Source organism: Antedon bifida, chromosome 8, assembly GCF_963402885.1.
Source record: "Antedon bifida chromosome 8, ecAntBifi1.1, whole genome shotgun sequence".
Lineage (NCBI taxonomy): Eukaryota > Metazoa > Echinodermata > Crinoidea > Comatulida > Antedonidae > Antedon > Antedon bifida.
Window position 1 is genome coordinate 1,905,221 of NC_136233.1, and position 22,533 is coordinate 1,927,753.

At 36.1% G+C, this 22,533-nt stretch overlaps 1 protein-coding gene across 2 annotated transcripts in view; it reads left to right on the forward strand.

The window, feature by feature from the left end:
- Window positions 1-22,533, forward strand: part of LOC144850185 (uncharacterized) — a 76,138-nt gene that overhangs the window by 7,451 nt on the left and 46,154 nt on the right. The window contains exon 1 of one of the 2 annotated variants that reach the window (XM_078707418.1): window positions 22,042-22,132. The exons of the other annotated variant lie outside the window; for it this stretch is intronic. The gene's annotated coding sequence lies outside the window, so the exon portion shown is untranslated. Of the gene's footprint in view, window positions 1-22,041; window positions 22,133-22,533 lie in introns of those variants that run through there. 2 annotated transcript variants of the gene reach the window in all.

Here is a 22,533-nt window from a genome sequence, read left to right on the forward strand (position 1 = left end):
GGATATTATTGGTTTTCACTCTTGGCCTTTCTTTACCGTTATCAGTAGCAAATTTCCCCACACTTCGCCCAAACATGTTGCAAGATACTTCAGCTTTCCTTTCAATAAACTTAATCATCGGCCCATGCGTTCTGCATACGTATGGGTAGCAATGATTGAATCTTTAACAGGGTCGATGTGCTGTTCAGATCATTCAGATAACCCATCTGGCTTAATGTGACTTCACATTTTTTCATAGCACTTACTAAGTTCCATAGTCCTTCACCATCACCATTAGAGATACGTTTCCTATTCAACATCTCTGTGATTAGACCATCTAAAATCATATGTGACTGACCAAATTGTTTTCTCATTACATTCATGGCAATTTCGTAACCACCAGACTCTAATAATGCACAGCTTTCAATGCAAGCGCGGGCTTTACCCTTACACAGTTGCAATAAATATTGCAATCGAGCGTTGTCATTACTTAATTTAGATGCAACATTGACATTAAAATTATTTATAAACGACCAGTAATTCACAGGATCACCATTAAATTCACTAATGTGAGCCTTGGGCAATTCCAAAGCTAACCTCAAATCAGAAAATTGATTAACCATACCATCATTATTAGAACTAGTACAGGCATTAATGTTACTACTAGATACATTATCCTTATTTACACCTTTCTTAGTAAGAAACTTCCTACCACTATTTCTTGCCTTCCAAAATGACTCTTAGCATTTCTGTATCCACTCTTCCTCAGCCTCGAAGGCATCATCATCCAGGGATGCACACAACGATTGATGTACAGATTCTACCTCACCAAACGCGTCTTCAGATTTCTGCATCAGTTCGACAACAGACTGCCGGTCACTTTCTGGATCGGCCAATGTTGACATTAACATGTTAACGTTTCGCGTCATTAAAGACTTCTTGTTGCGACGAGACGTCCTCAGATCTCTAATCCTCGCTTCGAGTTCAGTCATGACGAGGTTCCACACTGGCTGCTTGAGTCTTTCTTGCTAAATTTAATCACTGTAATGGAATACCGATTCCACTATAGAGGGCGCCACATAAATACACGCAGGTAAACACGGGACTCGTTCAATCTGAATTGCGTTTAGACTTTATTAAATCACACCGCACCGACCTGGTGACTAATGTAAAAATATATAAAAAATGTCAATAAAAGTGAAGTACAATATCATATCAAAATACAACTCCAAACTAGTTGCGGTACAACTCATAACATGTGAAACAAAGATATTCAAATCATCCTTAATACATGAAAGGTAGTAGCAGTAAAGCTGGCAATTAACAATTTAATAATAATTAACGTATAACCGAAGTAATCATGGACTCATCGTAAATTGCATGTTACACTATGCTCAGAATATCTCAGGAGTTACACCAATTCATAATAGCATCACACATGAATGAATAGTTAAAGCCATTTAAAACAGTTACAATCATCATTCTCAGAAATCATGTGTAATCAGCTCTGATACTAAATCACATAAATCGTAATACATTTTAACCTTATATAAACTGTTGATAAAACCATACTGTATTATAATGCTTACTTAAATTATGGCGCAATACTGATCATAAGCAGCAATCACTAATCAAATTCTATTGTTATCGTCTTCACAAATACAATACTCTGTAAATACATGGTCAACATAATATGAACCCATATGAACAAGATAAATCAATCGCAATAATAATACTTGTCATTATTTAATACTGCCTTTCGTTATTATTGAGCATGTTTATTCCTAGGCCTAGCCCAGACAGGCTGTACATACGTTAGGCCGTAAGAAACATTGCATGCTAGCTGACGGAGCCCTATTCAGCTGGTATCATGAAGTTTAGGTCAACAAGTATAATTCTTAAAATACATATTATACAATAATCCTATTATACATGATGGCATCATAACATATCAATTAACTTTATGTAACATAATATCATGAAATATAATAATTCAAAGTAAAGAACATACCCTAAAACACACTGTCATAGGTTCGCGAGTAGTTGCACATCTTGCACGGTTCAAATCTAACCAGCTACTAATTTTAAACATACGCAGAAAAACAAGCTAAAAGACGTCAACACTAGAGGGCATTGACTAAATTAACGAATGCAACTATAGAGGGCAATAAAAGAGTAAACATATATAATGAATTAAATTACAGACCCCTAATATCATAATTGGTTTATCTACCCAATTCAGGTTACCAAGCTTTTCAATTCTATTTCTATTTTTACCTATCCACATAGCGTTGGTTTTATGCTCATTTAAACACATACCAGACACTTTACAAAATTCTTTTACAATTTTTACACTCCTAGTTATACTTTTGTCATTTCCGACGACAAACAGCACCGTATCGTCAGCAAGCTGCGCAATACGCACCTCTTCAAACCCACAATCTTTTTTAGGAACTGGTATTCCTTTATAGATTAAATCATTCCTTATATTACAAGCCATTACTTCTGTTGTAAGGATAAATAGCAAAGCTGACTACGGACAACCTTGTCTTATTCCACCTTCCATTTTAAAATTATTCGATGTCCATCCATTATTTATAATGACACATTCTGTGTTACTATAATGTTTTTACCCATTTAATAAAAGATTCGCCAAAATTACATTTTCTTAATACACAGAACATAAACTCCCTGCTAACAGAATCGAAAGCTTTTTTAAAATCTAGTGATATTATAGCACCTTCTGTATCTGTTTCTTCAGTGTAATGAAGAATGTCATTAATCATTCGAATATTCTCGCCAGAGAATCGACCCTTAATATAGCCTTTTTGGTCCTCATTAACTAGCGTCTTAATTACGTTTTGAAGTCTTGAACATAGTATGTGAGTCAGAATTTTATAGTCTGTGTTAAGCAATGTAATAGGACGCCAGTTGTCTAACAATTCTTTGTCACCTTTTTTGTACAATAGTTTAATGACACCCCGTTTTTGAGTAGTGCTCATTTCTTTTTTACAATAACAGTAATTTAAAGCACTACAGACGCTTTCTTTCATTTCTTCCCAAAAACATTTATAAAATTCTACTGTCAAACCATCGCATCCTGGTGCTTTGTTTAATTTCATACTCTGTATTGCCTTTTCACATTCATATAAGGTGACAATACCCTCACATAAACTCTTTTCTTTTTCTGTTAAACATGGTATATCTGTTTTGTTAAGATATGATTCTATTTCATTAAGAGGAATCTCTTTCTTTGCATAAAGCTGTTTATAAAAAATAACGCAATAGACGACTGTGTAAACTTTTATAACTTTTAATGCAGAAACTCCAGAATCAAGATGGCTGTCAAAACCATGTGCACGAATTGTGCGGTGTGGGGGCGCTGTACACATTACGGTTGTGTTCAGGCTTACAATATCATTACATCCCCTTTACTGAAAGATGGAAGACATATGTATCAAAATGTGATTTACTTTTAGACATAATAGATAGCTTGAATAGATGCTGGATATCTTCAGCATGAGTATGAATATGAGAAAACTGAATAAAGACTATTTGTAAAACAAATGTAACTTTTAACTTTGTTTATAACTATCAGTTCAAGAATCAGTGTCTTTGTATCATGTTTATGTATTATTATTAGAGTTATTCGCGAATCTTGCGGGCTTCCTAATATGTCGACTACTTCTTCGTAGGATTGATCCATCGGACATTTCGACGTCATATGATCTCGGTTCAGCGCGTTTGTTTTGAACTGTTCCGGGTTCCCATTTACAATGATTTGCTTCATTCTTATTCACTCTAACGCTTTCCCCCTCTTTTGGGTCTTGCGATTGTTTCGCGTGCTTGTTATAGTAGCGTTTTTGCGTTTCTTGACGATCAGCGAGTGCGTTATCAACTTCGCTATGGCCATCGGCGATTCTTACTGGCATGTTTGATTTGTAAATCCTTTTGTTGAGGATCTCTGCGGGAGATGGTAGTCTACTGTCGATTGGGGTTGATCTGAGTATCAAGAGTGCGCGTTGCGGATCTTCTTTGGACTCGATAGCTTTCTTTAGCGTATTTTTGACAGTTTGTACTTGACGTTCTATGAATCCATTTGATTGACTGTATCTTGGCGATGTTTTGACAAGAGTGATGCACCAATTTTCTGCAAATCGCTCAAACTCCTCGGAGACAAATTGCGGACCGTTGTCACTAACGATTTCGTCTGGGGTACCGTGCTCAGCGAATATTTCTTTTAACACGTTGACGACTGTTTTAGATGTGGTCCCACTGCGTAGATTCTTGACGATTGGGAATTTTGAGTAGTAGTCGCAGATGATGATATAGTTTGAGCCGTTTAGTGCGAACAGGTCTGCTCCTAGTCTTTGCCAAGGTCTAGTAGGTATTTCATGCTGGATTATTGGTTCCTTCTGTTTTCGTCGTGCGTGTTGCTGACAAATTTCGCAGTTTTCAACTTTTGTGCGTATTGCGTCGTTCATGTTCGGCCAAAATACCGCTGTGCGTGCTCGCAATTGGGTTTTTGTGGTGCCAAGATGTGCTTCGTGTAGCTTGTCGAGGATGTCCTGTCTTAAGGACTCAGGGATCAGATAACAAGTGCCTTTGAGGATGATTCCATTTGCTACAGAGAGTTCATCGCGATATGACCAATATTTGCGGATATCTTTACAAACTTCCTTTCGCGTCGTTGGCCACCCTTCAATTATAGTGTCGCGCAGCTTTACAAGTTCGTCATTATCGTCTGTCGCTTCGCGGATGGTGCACTCCTTCGCTGCGGAGAAATGTACGTTATCGACCCTTATGTCTAGCTTGATCTCGTCAGCGTCATCTTTGTTTGGCATTCTGGAGAGACCGTCTGCAAGTGGGATCTCTTTCCCTGGTCTGTATTTTATGTTGCAGTTATAGCGTTGGATGCGTAGAAGCATGCGCTGTAGCCTTGGCGGTGAAGCTTTCAGATTTTTCAAACTGATCATTTCCAGCGGCTTATGATCGGATTCAATGATGAATGGCTTTCCGAATACATATGTATGAAATCGCTCACATCCGAAGACGCATGCTAGCATCTCTCGTTCAATATTCGCGTAGCGTCGCTCAGTTGGCGTTAGGCATTTTGAGGCGACCGCGACTGGCTTGCCATCTTGTAGTAGGCAGGCGCCTAGACCGTATGAAGAGGCATCTACCTGAATAACGCTATCTTTGGTTTTGTCAAAATAGTGCAGTTCGTATGAAGCTGTGATTGCGTCCTTTATGCGTTGCATCGCTTGACAATGACTTTGCGTCCACTCGAATATCGCTTCCGATTTAAGTAGGTCTCTGAGTGGTTGGGTTAGGTCGGCTAACCTTGGGACGAATGATCCCATGTATGTAACGATGCCTAGTATAGAGCGGAGTTCAGATATGTTGGTTGGATCGGATAAGTTCGTAATCGCTACAAGTTTCTTGGGGTCTGGTCTGACACCAGTATCGCTGTAGATTTGGCCGAAGAAGCCGATTTGTTTCTGTTTTATCGCGCACTTTTCTGAGTTAAATGTGAGGCCTTCCTCTGCAGCGACTTTCATAAGATTGCGCAGGTTGGCGTCATGACTCGCCTCTGAGTCGCCGTGTACACCGATGTCATCTGCTATGCCAGCAGTACCTGGGCAGCGTTCAAGAATCTGGTCCATTTTTGCTTGGAACACGTCCTGGCTCATTTTCAGCCCGAATGGTAGTCGCTGGAAGCAAAATCTGCCAAAAGGCGAGTTAAATGTGGTAAGCGGTTGCGAGTCTGGGTGCAGTTTGACTGCCCAATAACCATTTTTCGCGTCAAGCTTAGAAAAATGTTTGGAACCTGCAAATTTGTGCGAAGTTTCTTCTAGCGTTGGCGTATGGTGATGCGGACGTTGGATCGCTTTATTCAAGTCTTTGGGGTCGAGGCAAATACGAAGGTGACCGTTAGCTTTGCGTGTGTAGGTGATACTGTTGACCCACTCAGTCGGCTCAGTGACTTTGCGTATTACACCTTCCTTGAGCATTCTGTCGAGCTCTAGCTTTATTTCGTCGTGAATTTGGATTGGGCATTTTCTAGACGAATGGATTACTGGTCTGGTATTAGGATCGAGAACGATCTTGTATTCACCCTTAAAGTTGCCTATTCTATCAAACTGCTTCGGGTAGATTGCTTTCAGTTGGTCTACGGACTCTATGAATGAGTTGCTAACAGTGTCGCATTTAATTGATACTAGATCAAGCCCTCGCAGTGATGGTAGTCCCAATATAACCGGACCATCACATTCAGCAACGTAGAAGTCGGCTTTGTGTTGTACGTTGTTGTGAGTACAATCAATAGTCAGAATACCATGATGCCGGATTTCGCTACTGTTGTATGCAGTGAGCTTCGCGTTTGATTGCTTTAACATGGTGTGCATCCGACGCCTTGGATACATATTACGAAATGTTCTGACAGGAAGAACGTTACCCTGTGCGCCCGTATCTAGCTTGACTTTTAGGGTCGCTGGCGTACCATCGATAAGAGAAATGTTGAGCGTAGCAAACGCTTCATCGGTGCTAAGCGAATTAATATGAATGCTATCAAATTCTAGTACGCTATCTCCTTCTACGGATGTGGCCTGTAATTCTACGCTTTTGTTGTGCTTTTTTTTCTCACAAACTTTTTCCCAGTGGCCTTTCCTCTGGCAAAAGTTGCATATTGCGTTATACGCTGGGCATTTGCCCTTCTGGTGCTTTTGGCCACAGTATCGGCATGGCTTGCCTGTGTGTTGGGGTTTTGGATTGGGTCTAGGTGGCGCCCTCTTATTATGCCGCTTCATGACGTGCACCTGTTTGTCAGGGTTTAACACTGACATGCTGGCCTTTGTTGCCTCATGTGTTCTGGCTGTGTCTATCGCTTTGTCTAGCGTTAAATCGCTGGAAGCTATAAGCTTCTTTTGGACCTCTGTGGAATTTGTCCCAGTGATTAATTGCTCAATGATTCGTTCATCGAATTCTGAGAGATTATTACTTACGTTTTGCCCGTCGTTGCTTGCGACTGCGTGCGTAAATTTGCACTTCTGTGCTTGCAAACGTAGCCTGGCGACGTAATCGTCCACCTTTTCACCTGATGCTTGTTTGAGCCTACCAAACTCGAATCTCGACAATCTGAAATTTGTCTTGGGTGTGAAATGTTTCTCCAACCTTTCGAGTATTGACTTAGGCGTCTGATCATCCTGGTCCATTCCCCATGAATTAAAAATTCTCAGTCCTTCTTGACCTAGCCAAATCAAAATGTAAGTCACCCGTGACGGATCGTCCTTGCATACCTTGGCGAGAGGACCCTTGAACAGCAGCTCGCAATATTGCTTAAAATTTGCGATTTCTGCAGACATGTTGCTAGCCTGGTAATTGATGCTTGGCTTGGTGATCGAATCCATTTGGCTGCCACCATGTAATGTTATGACTTATGGGAATAATGACTTTAATAACGCAATAGACGACTGTGTAAACTTTTATAACTTTTAATGCAGAAACTCCAGAATCAAGATGGCTGTCAAAACCATGTGCACGAATTGTGCGGTGTGGGGGCGCTGTACACATTACGGTTGTGTTCAGGCTTACAATATCATTACATCTTCTTGAAGAATATCTTTTGAGGTTGTTATAATTTCGCCGTTCAATTTTTTAAGACTTTTTATAACCTTTTTATTACCATTTCTTTTTTCTAAATTTAAAAAGTATTTTGTGCTACGTTCACCGTCTTCTATCCACTTTACCCTTGAACGTACGTATGCACCTTTTGTTTCATTATCATAAAAGTTTTCTAACTCTTTAGTTTTTGTTTCAATGTTTATTTCTATGGTTTCTTTGGAGCAACTATATAATAATGCATCATTTAATTGCTTTATTTCTTTTTGTAGTTTCTCTTTTTGTTTATTTTTAATTTTATTTATTTTCTTTCCATAAAGAATTGATATATTCTTAACTCTGATTTTGATTAATTCCCATAATATTTCGGGGTCAAGATTATTTTCATTTATTTGTGTTTTTAAAATTATTTTCCGAATAGAATTTTGATATTCAATATTCTGTAATAGTTCATTGTTCATTTTCCAGTAGCTAGGGCCTTTTCTTAAATCAATAAACTCAATCTTAATTGAGATTGCCTAATGGTCTGTAAATATTGCAGGTCTTATGTCACAAGATTTTATTCCATCATGATCAAAAATATTGTTTGAGATTAGCCAGAAATCAAGTCGTCTATATACTTGGTGGCATTTTCTTCGCCATGTAAATTGAATTTTATTTGGATTTTTATTTCTCCATGCATCATTTAACTTCAATTTTTTATGAAGTGTTTTAATGTATAAACAGATTTATCGCTTCTGTCAGCGAACTTTTTGATCAAGTTTATAGTCTAAAATACAGTTAAAATCTCCACCCATAATAATTTTGTCATTATCCAAATCAACGTATTTCATTAATGTTTTGTCTAACTCTCTAAAGAAAGCACTTCTGATTTTACTGTTATTCGGAGCATAAACATTAACAAAAACCAATGACTTGCTATTCAAGTTTACTTTTACAATTACAAACCTTCCATTTTTGTCTATATATTCAACTATGTCATGAAAGGCACATTCATCTTTAATTAAAATTGAAACACCTGCGCTGTTTGATGTTCCACAACTGTGAAAACATGCACCACCCCATAATTGATTAAAATGGTTAATAATAACGCCAGGTGTGAAATGGCTTTCTGGACATTGCACCAATTTATAATATTGCTTTGCTTATTCTTATTTCTTAAACCTCTCACATTAGTGAAATACAATGTATAGAAGACATGAATAAGGTAGCGTTACTTATCAGCTAATAGTTTACGACAGGGTTTTTACTGATATGTATTTAAGCAACAAGTACTTATCGTATTTAAGTTGACTTGCTTCTCATTCGTCGTCTCTTTTTTTCCTTTTCTCTACAGGACTTTCAGTGTCTGTATCTACTTTATTTGATTTGTTTATGGTGTCATCTTTGCTTGACTTAGTTTCTGCTGTTCTTTGGCATTTGTAGAGCATGAAGCGATGTCAGTAGTGTGCTTAATGAAGGTCTTGATGCTGGTCTGTACTGTATCTCTTGTTGTGACATTGCTGATGTTTGAGCACTTTTCATTTGTGTTGCTTTCTGTACTTGCAACTTGTTCTGTATCTTCTTTGGTACTGTCTATGCTATCGTTGTCACTATCATCGCTGTCCCCAATATTCCATCCTGGGTTTTCATTCTTGTCATCAACTAGGTTTTTCTATATTTTTAGTCGCGTGGACGCGACTCTATAGTTTACTATGTTAGTCGGTCGGTCTGTCGGTCTGTCTGTCGGTCCGGTATCACTATGCGTTTTAGCACGCGACTTATGGCTGTTGGCCTTGTTTGAATAAACTTTTCTCCAGAAGTCGGTTAAAATAGTGTTTTTGTCTCATCTTCGCTTTCATCATTGCTATGATCCATTGTAGGTACTTGGTCTGGAATTTCGGCTTCCTTGCAATATCTAGCAATGTGGCCCTTTTTTCCACATCTATGGCATACAAAGGGAGTTTTATTTGAACACGTGTTGATTTTGTGTCCTGTCTCATTGCATTGAAAACATTTCTCTCCATCAACTTGGTTTTTGTGGAACATTCTAACTTTAAAGCCATTTACCATTGTAGAGCGTGGTAAACTTCCTCTTCACTTCACAGCTCGGTCCCCATTTACAAATCTAGACAGTTTCCCGTTGATACGGAATTTAACATATTGTATGTTTTCGATTAATTTGCATCCCAAGCGCTTTAGGGCGACTACTATTTCGTCATTGTGTACAGATATTGGGAGGTCTTTCACCAGCACTCGTACACTCTTATTGATAGGTAGGTATGGATTTATGTCGTGAATTGTTATATTTCTACCATTGATGTTAAGTCCAGCGGTTATAATTTTGATCACTGTGATTATTTACATAAATTCTCCAGAGATTTTTTATCTTTTGTATACATACAAGATTTTCTCCGCTAATAACTTCACATAAAGCGAAGTATAATATAGTTTCCTCGTTTAAATAATCATCAGATCTATCACGAGCATCGCTGTCTTTGAAAAAAATTGGTTTCACACCTGAGAGAGTTTCGTCCTTTTGTTTGGTTATTACGTCATCCACATTGTGACCGCTTTCAGTGGCGATTACAATTACGTTATCGTCTTGTTATTGTTTTGTCTTGGATTTGTTTGGCCCGTTACCAAGGGTCTCAATCGCTGTCCTTCTCGCCATTGATGTGCTTTTAGCAGGCTTAGACATGATGCTTAAAACAAATTTATCTGTGTAGCGTCAGGAAATTGTTATATCTCAGAAGATCTAAGTTAGTTATAATGAAAATAATTGTGTCCACTTACAATCGAAATGAATTGTCAGATTGTCACAAAAAACTGAATTTAAAGGAGCGGAAAACAACTACTGTATACCGTAGTTAATTTGATACCCATTGACTAGTTTTCGCACGATTTTACTGATATAGAAAAGATTATTTAAATTCAGTTTATTTAGTTAGGCAAAATTTCAGATGTAACGTGTTTTTCCACGGGGAAGTAAATACAACTTTGTAATTTATTTAGGTCGTTTTAATCATTTTGACACATACAATCTTGTAAATTTCCCTATAGTCCTACATTTTACGTAAGAATTTGATTGTGTGTGTGATCGTTACACAGATTGTGTGCTACAATTGTTTTGATGTATAAAATCAGGAAAAAATTATTAAAAAATTATAACCTGGAGTGGTGGAACACAGTGGTGGCGCCAGGATTTGCCCGACGGGGGGGCCGAATTCCCCGACGGGGGGGCCGAATTCCCCGACCGGGTAGGGGGGGGGGGGCCGGGGCCGTACGCGCGAAAGAGGGGGTGGGTTTGGGAGGGGGTATCCCTCTCCTGAGCCTCAGAAAATTTTGAAAAAATAGATGCTTACACACTGTTTAATAGGCTAGAGCAACTAGTTTCCATTACATTTAATAACAATGTTACATAATGTAAATTTAAATAAATCCTTCCTAAATACTCTAATACGGATCTTTTTCGACGAACTAATAATAAACTTTGATCGAAAAACACTTCAAACGAAATGAACATTTGGTAATGCGGCACTCCGAAAATGCCTCGATAGTGCATGTGTTTAGTGTACGACTGTGCTTTGGTGGTCTGTTAACCTCAGATATATACCCTATAGCCGGGTGAATAACTCAATGTAATTTAGTATACAATGATTGCCGTAATCGCCGTGTCTATAACACAAATCAATAAAATGCCAAATCACCACACACGTTTTTTCGGCCGTGTACATAGAACAAGACATTTCATGTTTATGTTATGTCTATGAAATAATAATAAAAGAACATCATGTTTCTCGTTTTTTATTGTTTATACTGCATACCATTATATAAAAAATCTTCATACGCGAGAAAAAAGTTCACGATATTACACTCTACTCTGTACGGGGGTGTAAATATACAGGTCCACGCTAACGCTTGCACACGGACCAGGGCGGAAAATGGTGTATTTTTGGAGAGTGATGACGTCAGCATTCACACGAGGAGCAAGCTAAGACAACGTGATGCTGGTAGTGGGAGTGCATGTGTTTTGAAAATAACTCGGTTGTGGGTATTTTCCGAAGATTTTAAATCACGTTTTCTTTTTAAACTCTTGAATTCATAAATAGTAATTAAACTCTTAGCTCTTTCACTTAAGTAGGCCTATTTACACAACTATAGCTCTAGCCTACTCTTCTTAATTAAAAGAGTCAAGTGCGTCGAATCTGCGTTTAGCGACGGTCGCGGGTTTGGTGCATCTTTTTTCCCCTTTAGAATTAAGGTGGGTGGCTAGCCACCCTATTCACCCCCTAGATCGAGATTTATGCGCGAAAAGAAACGTGATCAGACCCTGTTTTATGGTTCGGGCCAACCGCTTCCTCTTTCCAAATCGAACCCCCACCCAAACCCCTTTAATCGACAGCGAACATACACGCGGTACACCAATGGTTATTGGTAAATTGAAACAATTCGTAAACTCAACCGTGAGAACATAACTCGTACCTTTATCCCTGTATGAACGTACGTCGATGCGTAGTTGCAAATGAATCTCCGATTTTCGCCTGGAATCTGGAAAATACACATTTTGGTCCCTGGATGTAATATGATACAGCCCAGATATGTCGACGCGTATACCGCAGTGAGCCGGCCGGGCCATGAAAGATTCGTACAAAGAGACACCGCCAGACAAATGCGTACCACATACTGTTTACTTCGCTGTCAGTGTATCGTATGTACGTCAAAAATAGAATGCCGCAGTTACTTACAATATATAGTAGTACACTTAATAATGGTTTTATTTTTTACCAGAAAAGAAATGATCATATTTTTCTCCCCGACAATAAGGCCAATACTCCCCGACAGGGGGGCCAGCTTTCCCCGACGGGGGGGCCCTGGCCCCCTGGCCCCCCCGCTGGCGCCACCACTGGTGGAACATACTATATACCGGCATTTTTAAACACGTCTTTTGTCGAATTACTCTGTGTGACCATTGCACCTCTATACATTATTATTGTAGAAATGTGAAATAAAATATAAGCATGGATGTTTGAGAAAGTAATTTCTCCATGTAGCATGCACCGGCTGTGATACGCACGCGTTTAAATAGTCACGTCACGTATGGATAATAGATTGGTTTACCTTTTTAGTCGCGTGGACGCGACTCTATAGTTTACTATGTCGGTTGTTCGGTCTGTCTGTCGGTCCGGTATCACTATGGGTTTTGGCACGCGACTTATGGCTGTTGGCCTTGTTACCGATAGTGATCAGTTTACTTGAAAATTTGCTTTCATAGTAAATTGGAAAAACACTTTTACAAGAGGTTTCTTCCACGATACCGTATATTTATCACATAACATATTTATAAAATATAAAGTGGAATGAATGCCCATAAATCTCAAAACGCTGTTGATTTCAATCGGGCCATTGGACTGCCTGTATCTCTATATAACGAAATATTAATGAAGCGGTTTTAAATTTAAAAACTCAGACGCTTGTTGTCATACGAACATTATCTAGTCGGCAAAAGTCCTGAATGTCATTTAGTCTCTCGGTCTTTCGCCTACATGATTATTGGCGAAATGTTCAGTCGATGGATTATCCTGTCGGCAAAATACATGTTTCATATTTTAATGTAATTTTATATTGTAATACTGTATTTACTTGTGTTTTAATCTTATTTATTTTTGAATTGTAAATTCAACAATGTTTACTTTGTTAATAAATGGATTTGATTTGATTTATTTGATTTGAAAATGTTATGTCGACGAAATAACCGGTCGGATCACTGTCCACCAGTAATCTGTCGGCGAAGTGGTGGCGTTTGTCTAAATATCCGAAAAAGTCCTTCTGGTTAGAAATCACATTTCTGTACAATATAATGTTGTTCAAGAAGAATTTTAATAATAATAAATCCATTGTTGTGTATAATCGATAGTATTAAATATTTGTATTTATTTTATTCAGAAGACAAATGCACCAGAATATAGGATAACTTTACCTAAAGGCAACATTATTTCTCTGGTGGGTCCTACTTTATTATAATCAAAAAGTAATCAGCACATCACAAAATTAAACGTTTTGCCATTATTATTATTAGGCCTATTTGATTTGTATTATTCTCCTATTCCTTTTTCTCTTAAGCAATGCAAAACTGAGTATAAGCTAATACTATTATTTTATTTCACAATAATACTGTATTATATTCATAATTGTCAAAAGTTATCACAAATATCATTTTTTCTGTTTAACTATTTTTAACACCAAGCATTTAATATGACTACTATTATAAATTTTTTTTGAATTAACATTCACTATCATTTATAATTACAGTAATATTTTTTTATTTGCTTTGAAAATAATTAAACTTTAATTGATTTTGGTTTAGCCACAATCGTCACATGTACAACTTCTTAAAAAAAGTTGACAGTTACAAATTGTTAAATCTAGTACTGCAACGTGGGATCATTAATCCAAAGCCAGCTTGTTTGCACGCATATACTTCTGTCTGTGGCAGCAGTACCAATATCCAGACATGACGTATCCTCCCACCTCGAATCTTCCATGTGTGTACGACCTCTGTTCACGAGCCGCTTTATCTCTTGCCGCCTCGTCATTCCACCATCCCATACTGTCTCCGTTATCCCAATAATTACCCGTTGCAGATTGAATAGCCGCTGTTACCTGGCTCGACACCGCGTCTGACGCCATTGTTTTTGCTACTGTCGCTGCTGCTGCAGCTGTTAGTGGTAAAGCCATTCTATAAATTGAAATATTAAAAATAGAGGAACTTAAACAAACTATAAATTGTAGGACTCTTTCAAGATCATTGTCTTTAATCTTAGTATAGCTTCGCGTGCAGTAGTCTTTACCCAGAGTCAGATTAGACGAGTGCATGGGTAAAGAAAAGAAAGAAATAAATTATCAGACCGAATTATATATAACTTCAGGTATGATAACGCATAATACTAGCTGGGTTCATTTTCTAGTTAATATGGTGGCTCTACATGTAGTTATATATCAGACAACAGGATACCAAGAGTGTAAATTATGAGCGCCGCCGAATCAAAAGTTATGATTTGAATGTGATACGATTATGCCCCGCAAATACACGGTTGAAGGATTTGCCATTGGCCAAATAGCTTCCAAAAAATGTCATTTATCTATGTTTTTATATTTTAATCTACGGCGAATGAAGGCTATACATTCTTGGTACTATGTTTTCGCTTGCAAATTTTGGCAAATTCTCAAAAACAAAACAAAAATCATGAATTGCATTTTTTGTGAGAATTCGACAAAATTTGGCGGTTTTGTTTAATTTACACAAATATCAAACAACACAAGAGAATACTGTTGGAGAAATTATACTATTAGCAACGCAGTAGTTTTCTATCGTAGGCTACATTACTTGTACGGTAAAACTTAAAAAAAGTGTTAATTGTGAATTGTGTCTACTTCAATCACATAAAGTTTAAAAATTAGATGCCTATTAAAACTCCAGGTTTGTAAACATCCGACACATGGACACAATTAATAACTTAAATTTCGACGGCTTTGCATGAATTCGTCGAAGCCAAACAGCAGATCAATGTCTGTTACATTACCGAAAGAATCTTAACCAACATAACTTAAATAGACAACTCCAATTACTTACCTTGATATAATAAATTCGTACTTTAGATGAATAACAGTTACTAGTCTACAGACTCAAATTGTCGGTTGAAGTTTTGGTTTTCGATAGTGTCGTCGGCCCATGTGCTGATCAGTCTTGTGAGATATGTTATTTATAGGTAACGATGAAGGCTACTGAGCATGTGCAAAACAATTGATCAGGACTAATTTTTGATTATGCATTATATTATTGATCAAAGGGGCGTAACCGCAAGATGTTTTTCTGATGACAGTCCCTCTCACGTGTAGAACGTCCCTCTCACGAATTGAAAACTGAACCTGATAAATTACGTGATCCGACGTGGCTATTAGAACTACTGCCATTAGAAAACTATTTGCATGATATTGTTCTTGATTTTTTGCAAAAAAAAAACGCAGTTTTTGGAATAGAATAACCAATGAATTATTGAAAAATGAGGGTTATCCTATTTTTATAATTATTTTCTCTATGTAATAAATATATCCAACTTGAACAAATACCTGAATAATGGAACAAAGGTATAATTTAAAGCTCAGGTACAGGCATGAATTTAAATATAATATCTGGTTAATTGTACATAAATCAAATATTTGTAATAGAAATCAAGACGAAAAAACATGAATTTCCTTTAATATGGCCAAATACAAAATTTGGCAAATTTCTGCAATAAAAACCAAGAAGACTTTTTTTTCAGTAGTTAGGTAGTTTAACCTAATGTAATAACATGTCTGGTGACTCCCTAGAAGGTGAAAAAATATGGTGGATATACGGTGGATAATTTTTGCTATAGCATGAAAATAAAAATCTGAAGTTGAATAAAAATACCAGAAATGTAAAATTGAAGTTATATTACTCTATATTTAGTCATCTGATAACATTTTTTACCACACCGTTTATTTTTCATAGCTTTTTAAAATGCCTCTCTATTTATAAAATTTGTGTACAAAAGAATAGAGATTTTACTGTGTTATTTGAACTAAGAAAGTGCTTATTTTCAACAAGCTCGTGTAACACAAATAAAATCCCAAAAATCATGAAACATAATATAGGGAAACTATAGATCGATAATTATTGGAATGTATGATCAATAGAAATGTTTTGCCCGCACCTGGCCTTTAATACCATACTGTATATAAAAAAGGGAGACCCATAGTAACCTTTATAATTACAGAGGTACATTTTTCAGCTGTAATATTCAATGGTAGTTGAATGGTTCAACCGGGAAAAACTATTACAAAAGACAATTTTATATCATTTGATGCGAAATTTTATAGGAAGTATAACATCTAAAATCGACAAAAATGCAACTTGGAGACAATTTTTAGACGCGTTATTTGTATGTACACAATATAACGAGAATAATTATATTTTAGCAACCGCTAACTACTAGTTTCTCTAAAATTGACCAGCAGATTTCTAATGTCCGGTCTCTATCATCTATTTCTTTAGATATATGAGATTGACTGACTTTTAAGTGAAACTAAGTCCATGGTCATTGCCATATTAGACCCACCTGGGCTGATGGCAAAATGACCAGATATTGTATTGGGAAGATCATAAACGTGAAAGTATTTGAATCATGGAGTATCAAAATAACCGGAAATATGAATATTTTAAATGTACATATAATAACCGTCCCAGAGGGGTTGTGGGTCGGGAGTAATGGGATGTCAACGTCCGGAATCTGTCTGGGATGGGAAGAGGAACACGCTCTGGGGTGGCTATTTCTTCCAGCACTATACATATAATGTCTATTGGCCAGCTGGGTAACAGCAAACGATCGCATCACTTTCATTCATTCATTCATTCTTTATTTAGCCTTTAAAATCGAAATACATTTAAAACAAGGTAACAAAAACAAGACAGGTGGAAATCTAAGGAGGCAAGGATAAGCAAAAGCAATTAAAATCGCTGTAGCTCGCAGGCTTGCTTATCCTTAGACATCCAGTACATAAAGATAGATAAAATACACATTAACGATCCTAATATAAATAAATTCTAATTAAGTGAAAGTATAGCCTATTACTACAGTAGCAAATTATTATTAATTTAGTCAAATTTCAGTACCCAAAGAATTTAATATTTATAATGTTCTTTCAATTTCATAGCAAATATATTAGTATTTTCAAGAACTACGGAGTCCTGAAAAAAAAATCACAACCACCCATGCATGCTTTCGACAACAGCAACTGCACCTGGCTCTTTCATTTACATACACATGTAACAAGTTCCAACACTGACATCTGGGATAGGGACCCGATCCATGTAGGCCACATACTGATTTTGCCTGAAAGTTTGCCCATATGTTAAGTTCCAGTGGCTGTGTTCACTATTCACACTTAGGCTAAGGGAAAAACACTTACAATTAAAAATAAATCTCTCATCTAAGTGAATACAATTTAAGGCAAATACATACATATCTATTGAATAAAGTGGGAAGGAAATATATCACTTCAGTGTGATTGATGAATACGGCAACTGAGTCTTGTTGGAGGTATCATTTCAAATACCTTCCAAAGAGTAGTCTGTTAGTATACAGTTATCTACTCGAGAGTAATATTCATTTGGCAATTAAACTAAACTTTTCCAAATACTGTAGATGCAAATTCTTAATCTTATTCATTTCCTTTTACAAGGAGTGGATGCATTACGAACGGTAGTTATGACTTCTGCAATTACCATAACCAGCAAATAATGACGAAATCCTTAAAACATAGATTTTCAGCTACTTTGTTGTTCACCAGACCAATACCAGACATCGTCCATACTTGAGTACGGTTGCTATAGGAGTTACAAAGTGCATACGTTACCATACACTTTCATGTATATAAGCACATACGCTTCTTTGTGCCATAATAGAATATCATTTCTCCTTGTTGTCCTTGGCATCCTGAAAATCCATCCCTGTTACCATCTCATATCATTCTTGTACTGTTCTATCTCTATTGTTATAATGTCTGAAAACTTTACAAGGTCACATTTGTTTACTGATGTGGCTCTTTATTAACTTTTATTAATCCGTCTCCAATGTAATGATCAAATACGGTACAACAACATGAAGAAATATCTAAATAACTTGCCTAAATACTTGCATATAAGTCACCAATTGTCTGGCAGCCATGTTTACTGAATCCTTTAACTAGTGCATGTCCATCGTGTTTTTATGTTTTCTTCTGGAAAATCTGTGGGCATTTCAACGTCATCCATCAACATGCGTGATGTCAGATTTGACTAAAGATATTAAATTTGAACTATGACCATACTCCAATGGCTGGTCATCAGATTTTCTGTCAGATTTTTGTAATTTTTTTATAGAAACAGTTGCCTTATCCGCAAGGATTTAGAGTCGGATTCTCAGTCTACTGTTTTTTTTTCTTTCAATAAGTTGTTACTTTAAATGCGAGCTCTTCCTCGGTTGAGGAGGAGCTGAAAAGAATAGAATAAATATGTGTCTATATAGAATATAATGTTTGTGTTTATATATACGTCAGGTTGAAAAGAATATATTATGTATTCTGTGTGATTCGTGATTAGTCTTGTAATCTTGTTCTCAAACATTTTACTCATATATTGTTAGCAGGATTACTCAAAAAGTAATTACAAGATCTTTACCAAAATGAATAGACAGATAGATATGTGGTCAAGGACCATTCCATACTTGTCCAAAAAACTTCATTTTTGAACAAGAGGCAAGAGTTATAATTTGTGATTTGTAATCTTAAAACATAATTTGATTTAATGTGCACGTTTTTTTTGATGCGAGTAGTTTAAAAACCCTATTTCTTTTCAAATTCACTCGTTTGATTTTCGCGTTGCTGTTCTATTGTTAGTTAACTGATGTTACATAACCGTTACACCAAACTCGCATACACATGCTTGTAATGAAATTAGCCTAAATCACAAACAGCATTAAGACACACACAAATATATATATATTTTTTTTTACCGGAGAAATCTTATGTAGGAGAATTTTACAGTAGGCGGAGGTATGCACTCTCGGAGTGGCTTTCTAGTTGTAATTGTTTTTGAACAAATAAAATGCAGCAACATCAACAACAACTAGTTAGAAACGTATTTAATTTAACAAGATCTTTGAAAATGAGCACTGCCAGCATGTTATTTATTTATAGGAATCACCTTTATATCGGTGGCACACATTTATCAGTTAATGGTGCATCCAATTTACAGACAAAATTACAAATAACATTAGCCACAACGTTCTAAATACTAATACATCAAAACAAAATGTAAACTAATTAATTAAATATGTATCGAAATACATAATACTTAAACTGTACAATATTATATAACTACAAAAAAAGTAAATAAAACAAAAACAAAACAAAAATAGGATATCATTAAAAATAATAATAATAAAACTTAAAAGCTGCTATGCTCTCTCTGTATAGAAAATCATTGGGACGAAAAGATCGACTTCCTATTAAGCATTTAACTAAATTCATCGCTATTTAAGCTTGTTCACACAATAATGCCATTTCATTTGTTTACGTTTACTGTATTTTAACTAACCAGCTCGTCACAATTTGAGATTGTTTTTGTCCCGTTAGACCTATTAATATAAAAAAAAATAACTAGATTTGAACTCGTCACTTTGACGAGTTAGTTATCCGCACAACAACAAATGCGAACAGAAAAAGATTACAGCACTTATGAACTGATAATAATATTTTGTTAATGCTAAATTCTGTCAAATTTTTAACATGACGACGTCATTAACATTTAATTAAAAAAAACATTATTTTTTATTCGAGTGGCCATATGATGACGTCAGACAACTTGTCAAGCAACAATGTTACATGAATTCATTTCTACAACTCATTAGCTTTCAAAATAAGTTAAAAAAATGGTGGGTCAACGGTCTTCCTAAAGCGCTATAATAGATTTAAAATAGGCATATTTTTTCATAAACGTACATTAAATTAGCAATTTTTATTAAAATAAAAGACGCTAAAGAAAAATTGTGCTGTGTGAATTAGATGATGCGCGCAAACACATAACGAAAATAATAATAAAAAGCCAAACTATATTATTTTGGTTGTTTTTCGTGGTGTATTAATTATTTGATACATAGAGATAAAATAAAAAAGTGGACAAAAATCGAATGAAAAAAAAACATTGCTGCGGAAACACGAATTTATTCATTTACATTATATTTTTATTTCATTGGTCTTGATATTTTGCATTTTTTGTTTGTATTGGAGATTTGTTACCTACTTGCTACTTTTGTAATTAAATTGTGGTCTACCAGTAACCCATGCTCCGCAAGGTTTGCCTGCCTTAATAATAATTCGCATGGCATGGTTAAGTATAATATGAGCACTCTTCCCGGCTCCTGACAAATTATTTAAAAAAAAACAATAAATTATCAAGAATACAATTTGGAACTGTTTATGGCCATTGATTTTGTTACATACGGCGTATTCCTTTACTTTGAAATATAATTATGTAAGCAATACTGGATATGGAACTTTGTGCTGTATGAATCTAAAGTGACACCGTGCATGAGAGGTTCACGTTCAAGTCGGCAGATTAAAACATTTTAAAGATAAATATTAGTATCGATTATTGTGAAGTACGGAAATGAAGACAAAAAGTAGTCGGGTGTATTTTCCGGTGATATTTGATATTTTTCATTTACATTTTCATTTCATGGTTGTTTATATATTTTTTTTTTGTGAGGTTTCGTATCTTTTTTGCTAGTTTTGTAATTACACTGTGGTCTAGTTTTGATTTTTAGCTGTAAGCGGTGATACTTAATAATTACACATGTCGCGGATTCGAACTCGAACGATACATTGATATCAATCAAAGATTGATCAAAGAATAGGTGTAATTAATTAAAACTTCAACGACGCGATCATTCGATACGGTTGACTAAACACTGTTTTTATGGTGCCCCGGCATGGTATTTGTAGATCCTGTCATGGCGGTACACAAAAGAGTAAATTGCATAGTTTACATAGTGACGTAACATGGTCGCTGAGACGTCAAATTACTGCTATGTTTTGCCTTTTTTGTGTTTTTATTCTTAAATTTGAATTTTGAATTTTAGGAAAGTGACATAGCCTATCGTGTGCGGCCCATCAATAAACATCAGTGTGTCAAATGTGAGCACGTACCATTCAGTGGTTTTAGAAGAGATACGTAAAATACGCGAAAAACTTAGTAGTGTTAATATATAGATTTTCAAATTATGTAGCTGTAAGTATAGAAAACAAAAAACAAAAAACAAATTTCACTTTAATAAGTTCAATAATAATATCATTCATTCACCAATATTAGGGGGCTATATAAATAGCCATTATTATTCTTATAATATAGCGTTTTTTAGATTATAATTTTATTATAAGCTTGGTTCTCACTAGGACGTAACGCAACGACGTAAGTGCAACGCAAGTAATTTGACCAATCATGACGCGATGAATGATGATCCTTCGCATAGTCGTCGTAGTGGAAACCAAGATTTATGCGGAAAATGAAAAAAAAAAAACCTCCACGAAAATGTCTAGCTATATTGATTCACATGTCACACATACGCAAAACCTTTCGGGCTGGGAGATGTTTCATTAATGAATAACGTGTTTTTTTGGCCCCTTTTGAAATGAAATTCATTGTCTGTGACGTCAGGTTAACGATAATTTCCAAATATGGTGAATTACACACTTGCTGGTTTTGCTGGATTACACATTATAAAAGTACAGGTGCACATGCATGTGCCTTACATATTTTGTGTGAATAAGACGACACGTCGCTGAGGCCAAGACTGTGTTTTTAACAGTTCCGTTCACCTCCCGGTGCAGTGTACAGTAACGTAGCTACCAGTAGCTTGTGTATTACTATTTAGGTTTACTACAGAACTTTTCATCGATATGGTACAGTTGTCTTCCTACTTTTAAAACCATGGTATGTGACAAACTATTATTGCTTTGATGTCCTATATCCCGTGCCGTACAATTATTTTAATTTGATAACAACATTCAAACTGCACAGGCAATGTTTCTAAAGTATCACACTCACCATTTTGAAAAAAAGCATAATTGACTCCCATGCAAAGCAAAGTTGCTATGCTTACGACGAGTAGTGCAAATTCCAGCGATGTAATATAAAACATACATACAAAACACGAGGATATCAATTGAATAATTTAAATCATCCATAATGGTAACTATAATATAGACCTCATTGATGCGGCAGTAGTTCAGACTGCTAATTAATGATGGTTTTATTAACATTTTTAGGCCTTCGTAGCCGATTTCATTTTTATTTGCGTTATTTATGAATGTGTAGTTAGCATTGTTATAACC